This window comes from Ursus arctos, unplaced genomic scaffold (genome assembly GCF_023065955.2).
Source record: "Ursus arctos isolate Adak ecotype North America unplaced genomic scaffold, UrsArc2.0 scaffold_32, whole genome shotgun sequence".
Taxonomy (NCBI): domain Eukaryota; kingdom Metazoa; phylum Chordata; class Mammalia; order Carnivora; family Ursidae; genus Ursus; species Ursus arctos.
In genome coordinates, this window is record NW_026623008.1 from 7,164,597 (window position 1) to 7,179,098 (window position 14,502).

The following is a 14,502-nucleotide window of genomic DNA, read 5'->3' on the forward strand; positions in this document are numbered from 1 at the left end:
ACTCGAATCATCCAAGTGGCCGTGTCAAACAGGCAGTGGCAGAGTTGAGCCTGGAGTTCATGGCAGAAGTACAGATTAGAGAGATGAACTTGGGAACCATCCCTGTACTTCACAGATGTTATTAAATTCTTTTTTTTTTTTTTAAGTAATTCTCACTTTCTTTTGAACTACACTCTACGCCCAGTGTGGGGCTCAAATTCACAGCCCCGAGTTCAAGGGCCGCATGCTCTACCGACTGAGCCAGCCAGGAGCCTAAATCGTCTTATCTATGAACATAGTAAATATTTTATTTTGTTTTGTTTTAAGTAAGCTCTACACCCAACGTTGAGCTTGTTTCTCCCTCTCCTGGCTGTTCATGCTCTCACTCACTCTCTCTTTCTCTCTCAAATAAATAAATAAAATCTTAAAAAAAATAAAAACTAGGGGCGCCTGGATGGCTCAGTCAGTTAAACATCTGCCTTTGGCTCGGGTCATGATCCCGTGGTCCTGGGATCGAGCCCCACGTCAGGCTCCCTGCTTGGTGGTGAGCCTGCTTCTCCCTCTCCCTCTGCAGCTCCCCCTGCTTGTGCTCTCTCTCTCTCCCTCTCTCTCTGTCAAATAAATAAACAAAAAATCTTTAAAAAGAAAAACTAAAAGAAGTAATAAAAATAAAAACTGCTATACAGGGATGCCGGGTGGCTCAGTCAGTTAAGCCTCTGATGTTTTGATCTCAGAGTTGTGAGTTCAAGCCCCACGTTGGGCTTGAATAACAAATAAATAAATAAAAGTAAAAAACTAAAAACGTCTATACACACATCTATGCTTATATTTAAGTCGACTTAAAATTTATTTGTCATTTTATTGCACCATGCTCTGATAACAACTGTCAAAACGGTGTTGACCCTTGGGAATCTCTGAGGCTTCCTTTGTGGCCTTGCTCATGATAAAGTTTCGTGACCCTTCCTGGATCTCCGTGTGTCTTCTCTGTCTATGAGGTACAGAATTTTACTTGTGTTTATTGTTTATAGCTTATTGATTGTATTATTGAAACCCTCTCTATTTTTGCTGACCTTTTGTCTGGCTTCTGCTCGATCTATTTATTTCCGGACTATATGAGAAAATCTCCATTCCTGTTGACTTATCTCTTTCTCTCTGTGGTTTTATCACTAATGGCTTTGTATCTTCTGAGTTTATGTTACAAGAGAGATATACTCATAATTATATTTTCTTGATTATCTTTCCTTTTGCCATCTCTCTGTCTGTTACGAAGATTTTCATATTAAGATTGTTACTTTGGGGGGCGCCTGGGTGGCACAGCGGTTAAGCGTCTGCCTTCGGCTCAGGGCGTGATCCCGGCGTTCTGGGATTGAGCCCCACATCAGGTTCCTCTGCTGGGAGCCTGCTTCTTCCTCTCCCACTCCCCCTGCTTGTGTTCCCTCTCTTGCTGGCTGTCTCTATCTCTGTCGAATAAATAAATTAAAAAAAAAAAAAAGATTGTTACTTTGGTGTTGCTTTGGTTGATGTTTGCCTAGTATATACATATATATGTATTTTTTAAAGATTGTATTTATTTATTTAACAGAGAGAGAGACAGCGAGAGAGGGAACACAAGCAGGGGGAGTGGGAGAGGGAGAAGCAGACTCCCCACTGAGCACGGAGCCCAATGTGGGGCTTGATCCCAGGACCCTGGGATCATGACCTGAGCTGAAGGCGGACGCTTAATGACTGAGCCACCCAGGTGCCCCTGCCTAGTATATATTTCTTTTCCCTTGTTTTCCCCCTACCTGTTTATTATGAAATATTACACCTATTTAGAAAATGCCTAAAACATAGATATACAAATTTATTAATTAATATAAAGCTTATACTGGTGTAATTACCACTTAGGCAAGAAACAGAACATTTCCAGTATCCCAGAAGCCCATTTACTGCTCTTCCCAGGCCCAACCCCATCCACAGGTAAGCATTATCCTGATTTCATGGTAATCATTTCCTCACTTTTCGGTATGGTTTGGTCACTTAGGTATATATTCCTAAACACTACAGTTTAATTTTGCCTTTTTTGAAATGTTATATTAATATATTTAAAGGTGGCGCACTTGGCTGGCTCAGTTGGAAGGGCGTGCAACTCTTGATCTTGGGGTTGTGAGTTCGAGGCCAACATTGTAGAGATTACTTAAATAGAAACTTTAAAAAAATATATACATATTTGAAGGTAATATGTTTAAACCTGGCTTTTCTTGTTTTGATCTTATATCATAGGAGTAAGTATAATCAGGGTTGCTGCATTACCTGTGACTCATGCACTTTCGTTGCTATATAGACTTCATTGTTTAAATATACCAAAATATTTTGTATCCATTTTACTGTTGAGGAACGCTGGGTTGTTACCAGTTTGGGACTATGACAGCTAATGTGGCTGCGAACATTCTTGAATATGTTTCAGGGTCCATTTGATGTTGGATTTTGGATTTTTGTCAAATACATTTTCTGCATCTGTTGAAATGGTAATATGGTTTTTAAATTTTAGGCTAATATGGTGACGTAACACCAATTAATTTTTGAAAGTTAAACAAACCTTGCCATTCTAGGAGGAATCTCACTAGAATATCATATATTATTCTATTTATATATTGTTGGATTCAATTTGCTAAAATATTTAGGAATATTTATTTGAGAGAGAGAGATGGAGAGAACGAATGGGAGAGGGGCAGAGGGAGAAGCAGACTCCCCGTGGAGCAGGGAGCTGGACATGGGACTCGATCCCAGGACCCCAGGATCACGATCTGAGCCCAAGGCAGAAGCTCAACAGACTGAGCCGCCCAGACGCCCTCAATTTGCTAAAACTTTTAAAAGATTTTTTGCATTTCTCTATATCCACCATTTGTGTCATAAGGGATATTGATTTATAGTTTTCTTTTCTTGTAGTATCTCTTTCTGGTTTTAGTAGCTTCCCCACTTTTTCTCACATGGGAGATGCCAATTTTCAGATCACTACATTGCATAACACATGATTCAGCATTATAACCTACGACGCCATTTCTACACATATATTAATGGTTCCCTTCTTGGTATCTTCTTTTTTTTTTTTTTAAAGATTTTATTTATTTATTTGACAGAGATAGAGACAGCCAGTGAGAGAGGGAACACAAGCAGGGGGAGTGGGAGAGGAAGAGCAGGCTCCCAGCAGAGGTGCCTGATGTGGGGCTCGATCCCGCAACGCCGGGATCACGCCTTGAGCCGAAGGCAGGCGCTGAACTGCTGTGCCACGCAGGCGCCCCCCTTCTTGGTATCTTCTGACGGAGTTTCTCAGTCTGGTTTTCTAGGTCACTAATTCCTTCTTTGTACGCATTTTCTGATCGAACCCTTTCTTTCCAATTAGCTGTTTGGTTTTTTAATAACTGCTTATTTCATGACCTGTTACCAATAGCCTATTCTTCGATTTTTTTTTTTTTAAGTAGGTTCCACGCGCAACGTGGAGCCCAGTGCAGGGCTTGAACTCACGACCGTGAGATCAAGACCTGAGCTGAGATCAGGTGTCAGATGCTTAACTGACGGAGCCACTCAGCCCACCTCTTTGAAGGTATTTGAAGTCCTTGTTGGGTCTACTCCATTAATTCTGCCTCCGCAGATATAAGCTTTTTAGTTTATTGTCTCTGATTTAGAATATGGCTGTTTTGCTCCTTAGATGTACAATTATTCTCACATGAGCTCGTCTTCCCGTGGGCGTCAGAAACGACCGGGATGGTAGTGGTCATGTGTAGTGAGCAAGGCTAAAGCCGGGCCCCAGTTTCTGCCCTCCTGGTGCGATGTGCGTGTGTGTTGGGGGGCTGTCAGAGGGTAGAGTTGGTGGCATTAAATTACAGGTCTCATAAGTCCCCATGGACCTTCCCTCCAGGTCACTGTGCCCTTCAAGAAACCTTCCTATATCTCTTTCAAGCAGTTTTTTTGTTTTAAATAGGCTCCAAGCCCAACATGGGGCTTGAACTCACGACCCCAACATGAAGAGTCATATGCTTTACCGACTGAGCCAGCCAGGTGTCCCAACGGGCAGTTCTTCTCTAGGGGTCTCTTCAGTCCTCACGTGGTCCTGAGCGAATGGAGGAGGAGAGGGGAACAGTTGGGATGTGGCCATCCTCTGCCTTGAGCCACCTGCTGCCCCCCACAGCCGGGCATCTGTGCCTCCCGCAAACTGCTCCTGCACCCCAAGCAGAGCCAGCAGAGACAACACGGGGAGGGAGAGGAGCACAACAGCCCTTCCCCAGCCTCCCCTCCCCCCGGGCCCACATCCCGGTCTGCTCCCTGCAGCCATCACCCTCGCTCCTCAAGCCCAACCCCCTTCTCTCCCTCTTGCATTTCTCCATTTCTGGTTTCTCGGCATCACCTGCCCCCTCTCGACTCTGGCCTCTCCATGGCAGGGTTCCGTGGCGTACGTGACAGCCTCATCCCATCGCCCAAGAACCCTCGTGGCGGATCCTATTATCCACGTCTTTCTCCAGGTTGAAACCGAACTGCAGAGGGCTTACAGTATTTGCCTGCAACGGCACGGCTGCTAAGTGCAGATCTGAGGCTCATCGCTTCCTCTCTGCCTGCGAAGGCTGTCACCCACTCTTTGGAGTCGTCTGTCCCCAAAATAAAGAAATGTGGACGAGAGCTTTGCTTCAGCCATTTCCAAACCCCGTGGGATCCTGGGATGGACAAAGGAACAGTGTTGTTGCTGATTTCCAGGAGACGGTCCCCTTTGAATCTTTTGCCCTTTTGTCTCATGTATCACTTTTTATGGAGGTTTAAATTATTTATACTGTTTTGTTGAAAGCTAAGCATGTTGGGTAAATTGCCACTCGTCGGAGGGTAGAAAGTGGATAGGCCGACTGGACTGTGATTTAGAAAAAAACGAAACATAGTATCTCCGACCCTGGTACCTTGAGGTTCTTTTCGAGCAAGCTGTGTGTGTGTGTGTGTGTGTGTGTGTGTGTGTGTATGAGAGAGAGAGAGAAGGATAGAACGAGAGAAAGGGAGAGAGAAGGAGAGAGTTGGTTGGTTGTCACAGCTGGGTTTATAGCCTTTGGAGACTATTTCTGTACCTTTCAGTTTCTTTGTAAAATGAGCATGTTACCTATCAACATTATATGGTTGGAAGGAAATTGCTGATGTAATGGACCTTTTTTTAAAGCAAAAAAAAAAAAAAAAAAAAAATTTGAGCCCTATAAAGAAAAGCACATTATACATAAATAGGGTTAATTTCTAGCCAAAACCATGGAGTCAGCTGTTTATATAAATATGAGAGATCTAAATGCTTCTTCCTTAGAGGCTGGCTCCTTGTCTTAGAAGGCTGTGCCTTATTGTCCTTTCAAACCACAACCTGCTGAGGCCGTCAGTGATGCGGAAACATTTTTCTTTTCCAGCTCATTTCTCTAGGATGATTGAGAAATACTGCGGCAGCCAAGAGGGTCCCATCCTCAGTTCTCTGCCCGCTCACTGCTTTAGGGCCTTACTTTTGGGAGGAGAACTTCTAATTTAGAGCACTGCAGACCAACTTATTATGACCATTCATCTTCAAACGTTGTGCATGTCCATTTAAATGGCCAAAGGGGGAGGGGGAGTGGATAAAATGAATAAAGTCAGTGGACTGCTGACTACTCCAGGCTCCGAGTATAAACTAGAAGGTTTAATGAGTGTTAGGAGTATGAACTGAAGGTCCCGTTCCTATAGAGAAAAATGTGGGCTCATTTGTAGATTAGGATTAAATTCAAACCCCAAATCCCGACTCTCCCATGAGTTGATTTGCCTGGGAACTCAAACAGTCGGAAAGGTAGAAAGTGAGGGGAATAAAAATCAAGTTCTTACTTCTTACTCCCTTTCCTTTTGAGAAAATCGAAGACAGAGTCCCAATTGTAAGGGGGGGAAAAAGGAAAAAAACTCTTTAAAAAGATAAGCGGCTTCTGCTTCTCTGATTGCCCAGAGTGGACCGGGTCCCAAATTGCTGCCAAGTAACCTCTTCGGCTATAAACTAAATATATCACCTTTTCTCTTTTCACAAAGTGTATCTTCTCGTTGAAGCACACACATTCTTGGCTGGGATGCCGGTATGACCTAATTCCGATGTCAAGTGTGTGGGAGAATCAACTTTTAAAGCAGTGCTTCCAAAGCCGAGATGTTCGCAGTCGCAGAATGAATGTGGTTGAATCCAGCACTTAGAATGCTGCCTTGCTACTGATAGAATTCCAGGGCTTTTTCCTTCTTTTTTCTTAGTTCATAGTTAGTGCATTTTCTGTTTGTTTTAGGTGTTCTAAGGGGCATACAGTGCTGTGCTGAAGAGCGTGAGGTTTGGAGTCAGATGTTCACGGATTTGAATCCTGACTCTACCACCACTTACTGGCTGTGACCTTGAGTAAATTACTTCATCTCGGTGTGAGTTTCCTGGGGCTGCTGTAACAATAAACCGGGTCACTTACATGGTGTCTGGGTGGCTCAGTCGGTTAAGTGCCCAACTCTTGATTTCAACTCAGGTCATGATCTCAGGGTCCTGGGATGGAACCCCGTGTCGGGCTCCACGCTCAGTGGGGAATCTGCTTGGGATTTTCTCTCTTTTTCTCCCTCTCCCTCTTCCCCCTCCCCAACTCTTGTGTGCAATCTCTCTCTTTCTCTCTCTCTCAAAAATAAATAAACACTTCTTTAAAAAAATTATAAACCACGTGACTTAAAACAACAGAAATTTTATATCCTTTCACATTTCTGGAGGCCAGAAGCCCAAAATCGGTATCACTGGGGCCGAAAAATCCTAAGTGTTGACTGGGCTGTGCTCCTTCCAGAGACTCTAGGGGAAAATGTGTTTCTTGCCTCTTCCAGCTTCTGGGGGCTGCTGGTGTTCCTAGGCTCGGGGTTGCATCCCTCCAGGCTCTGCTTCCCGTGGTCACACTGCTATCTGCACGTCTATGTGTGCCATCAAATGTCCGCCTGCCTCCCTTTTATAAGGATACATAGGATTGCAGTGAGGGCCGATCATGATAGCTCAGGATAATCTCTGCATCTTAAAATCCTTAACGGATCTACAAAGACCCTGTTTCCTTATAAGGTGATATTGGCAGGTCCCAGGGATGAGGACCTGGTATCACTGGGGGGCCATTTTTCAGCCCCCCACAACCTTTCTGAGTTTCCTCATATGGGAACAGTAAGAGTGCCCGTTTTATAGGACTGTGGCGAGGATTAAACAAGACAATGAATGTGGGGTGCTTAACGTAGTTCTTGGTTTAGAGTCCATGCTCGATAAATACCAGCTGCCATCATCCCTTCCCCTACATCGTCATCACCATCATCTACTTAAATTCTTCCCCTCACTTGGAGAGGATCAGACAAATCCAGTAAGCACAGAATGCTGAGAGAGTTGAACCCGGACACACTTTAGAATTCATCTCCTCTGACATATAGATTAAAAACTGAAGTCTAGAGGCATTGACTTGCCCAGGATCCCACAGCTAGAATGAAGCAGATTTATTTCATTGTAATATTTTATTCATTCATTCATTCATTCATTCATTCATTCATTCATTTAAAGTAGGCTCCACGCCCAGCATGGAGCCCAGTGCGGGCCTTGAGCTCATGACCCTGAGATCAAGACCTGAGCCGAGATCAAGAGTTGGGATGTCCAACCAACTGAGCCACCCAGGTGTCTTTAGTTGTAACATTTTATTTTATTTTTAATTTTTAAAAAGATTTTATTTATTTATTTGAAAGAGAGACAGACAGCACAAGCAGGGGGTGGGGCCATGGGAGACGGAGAAGCAGACTCCCCAGTGAGTGGGGAACCCAATCCGGGGCTTGATCCCAGGACCCTCAGATCATGACCTGAGCCAAAGGCAGACACATATCTGACACGCTTATCGCAGGTGCCTCCATTGTAACATATTAGATACTATGACTCTATAATCGGCAGAGAGGGAAACTGAAGGAAAGGGATGGTAGGGGATCACTTAGGGAAAGAGAAGGAGAGAGAAAATAAAGATTCAACGTGAAGAGAGAATTAGGTAGTATCTTCATTCCCGTTTTAGAGATGAGGACACCGGGGGTTACATGCTCAAGGGCACATAGCAAGTGAGAGAATCCAAACAGTTGGACTGTAAAGACTGGGTGCTCTCGACCCTCCATACTCCGTCTTCCCAGTAGATGCTTTCTCAGCATGAGTTATGTGTTCATCTCAAGTGCTTATGCTGTAAGCGAGAGTAAGAAAATGCAATTTCCAGGAGACACTGTCTGAGAGCCGGGGCTTTGGAGAGGGCTATGTCTTTAGGGTAGTCTCCGTGGACTGGGGATTTGGGAATGGTGGAAAAGGCAGGGTTATTTGAGATATCCTGACCCTGCTGAGCACTGTTCAGCTGTGGACATTGTGCTCCCAGCTCTGCATTCTGCCCAGGTCCTCCCTATTCTCGTGTCCCAGGCACCGTTCCTGACGGCTGGACTCCCTGGAGCCGTAGGAAGCCCATTTCAGGCACCATATTCTGCCCGTGTGTTCCGGGGCCATCTGTCACTGGCATGGCAATTCCCAGAAACAACAATTTGGTTTCTTTAATCATGGCTTTAAGACCAAAGTTAATTGATACAAGGTTGTTCCTAATTAGTAAAAAATGCCTGTTACAGAAAAATGATGTATACATAAACTACAATTCAGAAGAGGGGAATCTATGCAGAGTATTCTTATCTGGCTGAAATGATAGCTCCCCAGTCGTGACCAGGGGAAACAGCCAGACACGCTGATTATAGCTGACTGTGTTGGCAAAGAGCCAACAGCTGGTTAAAACAAAACCTCGCACTATTCGCGGGGAACTAAGGGAACACACCAAATTAAAATTCCCCATTCTCTGGGTCTTCACAAAAATATCAAATATCAGTGTTTGGTTCTTGACTCATTACTCCCGCACGGTAAATACCATGTTGGTACTTACCGTGGGGTCCTCGGGCCGTGGGGTCCTCGGGCCGTGGGGTCTCAGCAATTGTGCTAATCTGCCTTGTGATCTACGGATTCCTTAGAAACTGATACTCATTTCAATATAATTAAACACTGCAGGCAAAGAAAATAAATGACATCAATGGATTTTGCTACTGCCTTTAGGACTTGAGAAAACGTGGGCGAGGCAGAGACCTTTTTTTTTCTTCAAGGCTTCCCAAGAAGACTAGAAACTTATTTTCAAAGGCGTACGTTTTGTCCTACTCCACATATTTTTGAAATTACCTTTCTAGATTTGTGTTTGTATCCTGCAGCAGGATTTTGACTATTCTAGGCAGTACCAGAATTCACTTTTTGTATTAATCTGGCTTTTGGAGATAGCCAGGAGTCATGTAGATCCAAACGTTGTCAGGTAGCTACGTCTTCTGAGATCTTACACATGCTTTTTACATGTTTAATCTTTGTTGGAATAAGACTCACTTCTTCCAGCAGCTCACTCCCCTATTTCCCGTTTCCTATTTGTTCCTACCAATCTCATTAGCAAAGAATTCAGGCAGCCCAGAGCTTGTTAGAATCAGTGGTGAAAAGATAAGTTTAAGTGACACTGAATGCAGGCTTGAGGAACTTTGCAGTGAGTAAGAAGCATGAGTTTTATGACATCTATCTTGGCTGATTTTCTTTTCTTTCCTTCTGGATTCTGGGTAGTTGAAGCGACCAAATAAAGATCAGTCCTCAGCAAACTGGAGGCTTGCTGTGCTCATCAATTTCCTGACCGGGAGGGCCAGTCCCGTGCTAAAGCGTCTTCCCGTTTTGATTCTCTGATTCCAAATAACCTCAGGAGAAGTCGTGCCACTGTATGTTAATATTAATGAATTAGACCAGATCGCATCCTAAGTATTCACGGAAAAAAACAGAGGCTTTATTGATGTATCTCCAGCTCTGTGTTTTTGTTACTTAATACAGTGTTCAATAAATCTGTACACACATACTTCTATCAAATAGACATTAATTAATATTTACAAGGACTTTTGTCTTAAAAAACAGATACGTTCCAGCGTCAACCCAGTAGCCTCCTTATATGTTCAAATATATAAGCAATTCTTTTTTTTTTTTTTTCCAGCAATTCCTATTTTTAAGTATGCAGCATGATCCAGGACTTAAGTACATGTGTTACCTGACCTTGGTTAAAATAACCGGAAGATAATTCTCTTTATGGGCACAGACAGTCCTGCAGAGGACTGGGGGTCTTAATTCTCCCTACACTGTCATCAGTGCAAGTGGCGGCCTGTGGCGGTTTTGAATGAATATGGACTCTGAGTCAGGAAGGCCTCCTGTTTGGCCAAGATGCAGTGACCTTTCGCAGGGCAGGCTGTGGGACTAGGGCACCTTAAAACCAGGTCAGAGAGAGGATTATGGCTTATAGCCTCCCGCCCACTCAGCCCCCCAGGCTCGCCCAGCTGCCATGGGTGAGTCCTGGCCCCTCTGATCCAGCTGCTGACCCAGCCCGCAGAAGATTACTGGTGGGATCGCAGCTGGGATGCCTTTGGACAAATACCATGTTTAAACGATGAAATATTTTCTAACACGCAGTGTAGAGACTAACGAAACGGCACCCACCCATGTACCCATCCCACCGCCCCCCTCTCTGAACATTTCCATCCTGTGTCTGTGTCTTTTTTTTCCCCCCAAGAAATAAAATATTACAGAGACCTTGAAGCTTCCTGTGTCTTGCTTCCTGCTTCCTTTCTTTCTTCTTTCCTAGGGTAACCTCTATCCTGAATTTGTTGACGACCGTTTCCCGTGCAGGTTTTCCTACTTGGAATGTAGGAATTTTCCCAGGAATGTAGTCCTGGGCGCTATAGCGTTCTGCCGCATATGTTTTCAAACTTTATGCATAAATGGCATTATACCGCACACATTATTCTGAAACTCTATTTTTTCTGCTCAGCTTTACGTTTTTGAGATTTACTCATTGCACTGGCTGTTTGCTTATTCTTTCTCAGCCCTGTGCCCAACCTTCCATATTGTTTGTATTCCTCAAGCTTCTTTGCCAGTTGGTTTCCCTTTGGGTTCTGCCAGTAGGAGGTGTTGAGAGGTGGACAGAAGTCTTAGTTTTCCTTTCTCTTTTGCTCTTTCCCTTCTCCTGGTGATTTTTCCTGATGCTGCCGCCTCTTCCCCCCCGCCCCCTCCCCCAGCTCCAGTCCTGGCTCCTCCCCCAGTCTCCTAGCTTCCGGGACACTCCCTCCTCATTTTTTCTCCCAGTGCTAGGACTGTAGCACCTTCCTGCTCTAGTCTCCCAATTACCATCCCTTCTCCTTTTTTTTTTTTTTTTTTCCTCTTCAAGCTTGCAACATCTGCATAACCAGTTCCTCTAATCTCCTGCGTTTGTCATGACTACTGTGGTTTCTAACTGGGCGCTGACTGCTCCATTACCTTTAGCTGCTGGACCATTAATTGTAGTTGCAGCACGGTATTCCCTCCTGTGGCTCCGGCACAATTTATTCATCCGTTCTCTTGTTGATGGGCATTTCGATTTTTCCTTATCGCAAACAATGGAAAGACCACATTCTCGGACCTGTTTCCTCACTTAACCTGTGCAAGAGTTTCCCTAGAGTATCTCCTGGAGTCCCTGGTTACAGGGCTGTGCCCATCTTCCACTTGCCTGGCTACTAACAGGTTTTCCAAAATAGCTGTCCCATTGCCTTCCCTTCCCTCACTGGGTACTGTTACGCTTGCCATTGCTGGCAATCTGATGGATTTGGCACGGTATCTCATTTCCATGATTTACGTGTCTTTCCATTCTTTCCTCCGGGGATTGCCTACTCATCCTTTCGCACATTGTTTTTCTGTTAAGTTGCTTGTATTTTTCATATTGATTTATATTATTATAAATTGATTGGATTTCTTTATATATTCTGAACCCTGGTTAATAGGTGTTGCAAATATATTTGTCCAATCTATGGTTTGTTGTTTGCTTTGTTTCATGGTATGTGTGTGTTTGTTTTAAAATTATAGTCAAGTTCATCAGTCTTTTTTGTTTAGTGGTTTTTGTTTCTTGCTTAAAATATTTTTCTTTATCGGGGCCACCTGGCTGGCTCAGTTGGTGGAGCATGCAACTCTGGATCTTGGGGTCGTGAATTCGAGCCCCAAGTTGGGTGTAAAGTTTATTTAAAAAAATAAAGTAAATAAATAAAAATTTAGAAAGATATATTTTTCTTTATCTCAACATCATAAAATATTTTCTATTTTCTACTAAAATATTTAAAGCTTTGTTTTTCTGATTCAGGTGTGCATTCTGCCTGGAATTTATTTTTTATACAGTATAAGGAGCACATTTTTAACTGTATAGGTAAACAATTATTCCAGCATCATTTATTACAATGTATAGTTTACCATTTTCCCACTGATTTGTGATGCCAGTGCTGTCATATGTTGTGTTACCATATGCGTGTGGTCTGGACTTTGTTCCATTTCTGGACTCGTATATTCATGTGCCAATGCAACAGAATTCTAATTAGAATGATGTTACAGAAAATCTTGCTAACTTATGGGCAAGTCCCCACATCTCGTTCTTTTTTTTCTTTTTAAAGATTTTATTTTATTTATTTGACAGAGACAGCCAGCGAGAGAGGGAACACAAGCAGAGGGAGTGGGAGAGGAAGAAGCACGCTCCTAGCGAAGGAGCCTGATGTGGGGCTCGATTTCAGAACGCAGGGATCACGCCCTGAGCCGAAGGCAGACGCTTAAAGACTGCACCACCCAGGCACCCCCCCGCATCTCGTTCTTAAACATTGTCATGGATAATCTTGGCTTCATTCTAACATATGAATTTTTTTAAATGGACATGGGAGAGATTTATTATTTAATTTTACCATTACCTTGTCCAATTCCATGAAAAATCCTATTGAAGTATTCATTGAAATTAAATTAACTTTGTAAATTAATCCTGGAGAGGATTGACAACTTCATAATATTTTCTTCCTGTCCAAAAATAAGGACTATCTCTCCCTCTACTTTTTGGTGATAAGATGAATTTTTATTTTAATTAATTAATTTTTTAAAAGATTTATTTATTTGAGAGAGAGAGAGAGAAAACACAAGTAGTGGGGGAGGTGCAGAAGGAGAGGGAGAAGCAGGGCCCCCGATGTGGGGCTCGATCCCAGGACCCAGGGATCATGACCAGAGCCGAAGGTAGTTGCTCAACCAACTGAACCACCCAGGTGCCCTGATTTTATTTTTATTTTATTTTATTTTAATTCCAGTATAATTCACATACACTGTTAGATTTTCTTCAGTGTACAATGTAGTGATTCAACAATTCTATACATTACTCAATGCTCATCACAATAAATGTACTCTTAATCCCCTTCTCCTATTTCACCCATCCCTCAACCCACCTCCCCTCTGGTAACTATCCGTTTGTTCTCTATGGTTAAGAGCCTGTTTTTTCCTCTTTCTTTCTTTCTTTTTTTCTTTTCTTTCCTTTTTCCTTCCTCCCTTCCTTCCTTCCTTCCTTTCCTTCCTTTCCTTTCTTTTTTGTAAGCTCTACCCCCAACATAGGGCTTGAACTCATGACCCCAAGATCAAGAGCTGTATGCTCTACTGACTGAGCCAGCCAGGTGCCACTGTTTGTTTCTTGAATTCCACATATGAGTGAAATCATATGGGATTTGTCTTTCTCTGACTGACTTCTGTCACTTAGCATTATATTCTCTAGTTCTATCCATGTTGTTATAAATGGCAAGATTTCACTGTTTTTATGGCTGAGTAATATTCCATTGTATATATACACATATATGTGTATATATACATATACATACGCATATATACATACATATGTGTGTATATGTGTATATATGTACACACACACACACACACCACCTTTTCGTTATTCATTCATCAGTTGATAGACACGTGGGCTGCGTCCATAATTTGGCTCTTATAAATAATGCTGCAATAAACATAGGGGTGTATATATTCTTTTGAATTAGTGTTTTTGTATTCTTTGGGTAAATACCCAGTAGTGGAATAACTGGATCGTATGGTAATTCTATTTTCAATTTTTGGGGGAAACTTCATGCTGTCTTCCACAGTGGCTTGCACCAGTTTGCATTCCCACCAACATTTCATGAGGGTTCCTTTTTCTCTACGTCCTTGCCAATACTTTTTGTTTCTTGTGTTTTTGATTTGAACCAGTCTGATAGGTGTGAGGTAATATCTCATTGTGGTTTTTAGTTGCATTTCCCTGATAACGAATGATGTTGAGCATCTTCCCATGTGTCTGTTGGCCATCCGGATGTCTTTTTCTAAAATTTTTAAAAGATTTAATTTTTAAGCAATCTCCACACCCAACATGGGGCTTGAACTCACAACACCGAGATCAAGACTCAAAAGCTCCACCAGTTGAGCCAGCCGGGTGCCCCTGTATATCTTCTTTGGAGAAATGTCTGTTCATGTCTTCTGCCCATTTTGTGTAAGTTCTTAATGTATTTTGGATACTGACTCTTCATCGGATATATCTCTCCCAATCAGAGGTTGTCTTTTAGTTTTGTTGATTGTTTCCTTTGCTGTGCAGAAGCTTT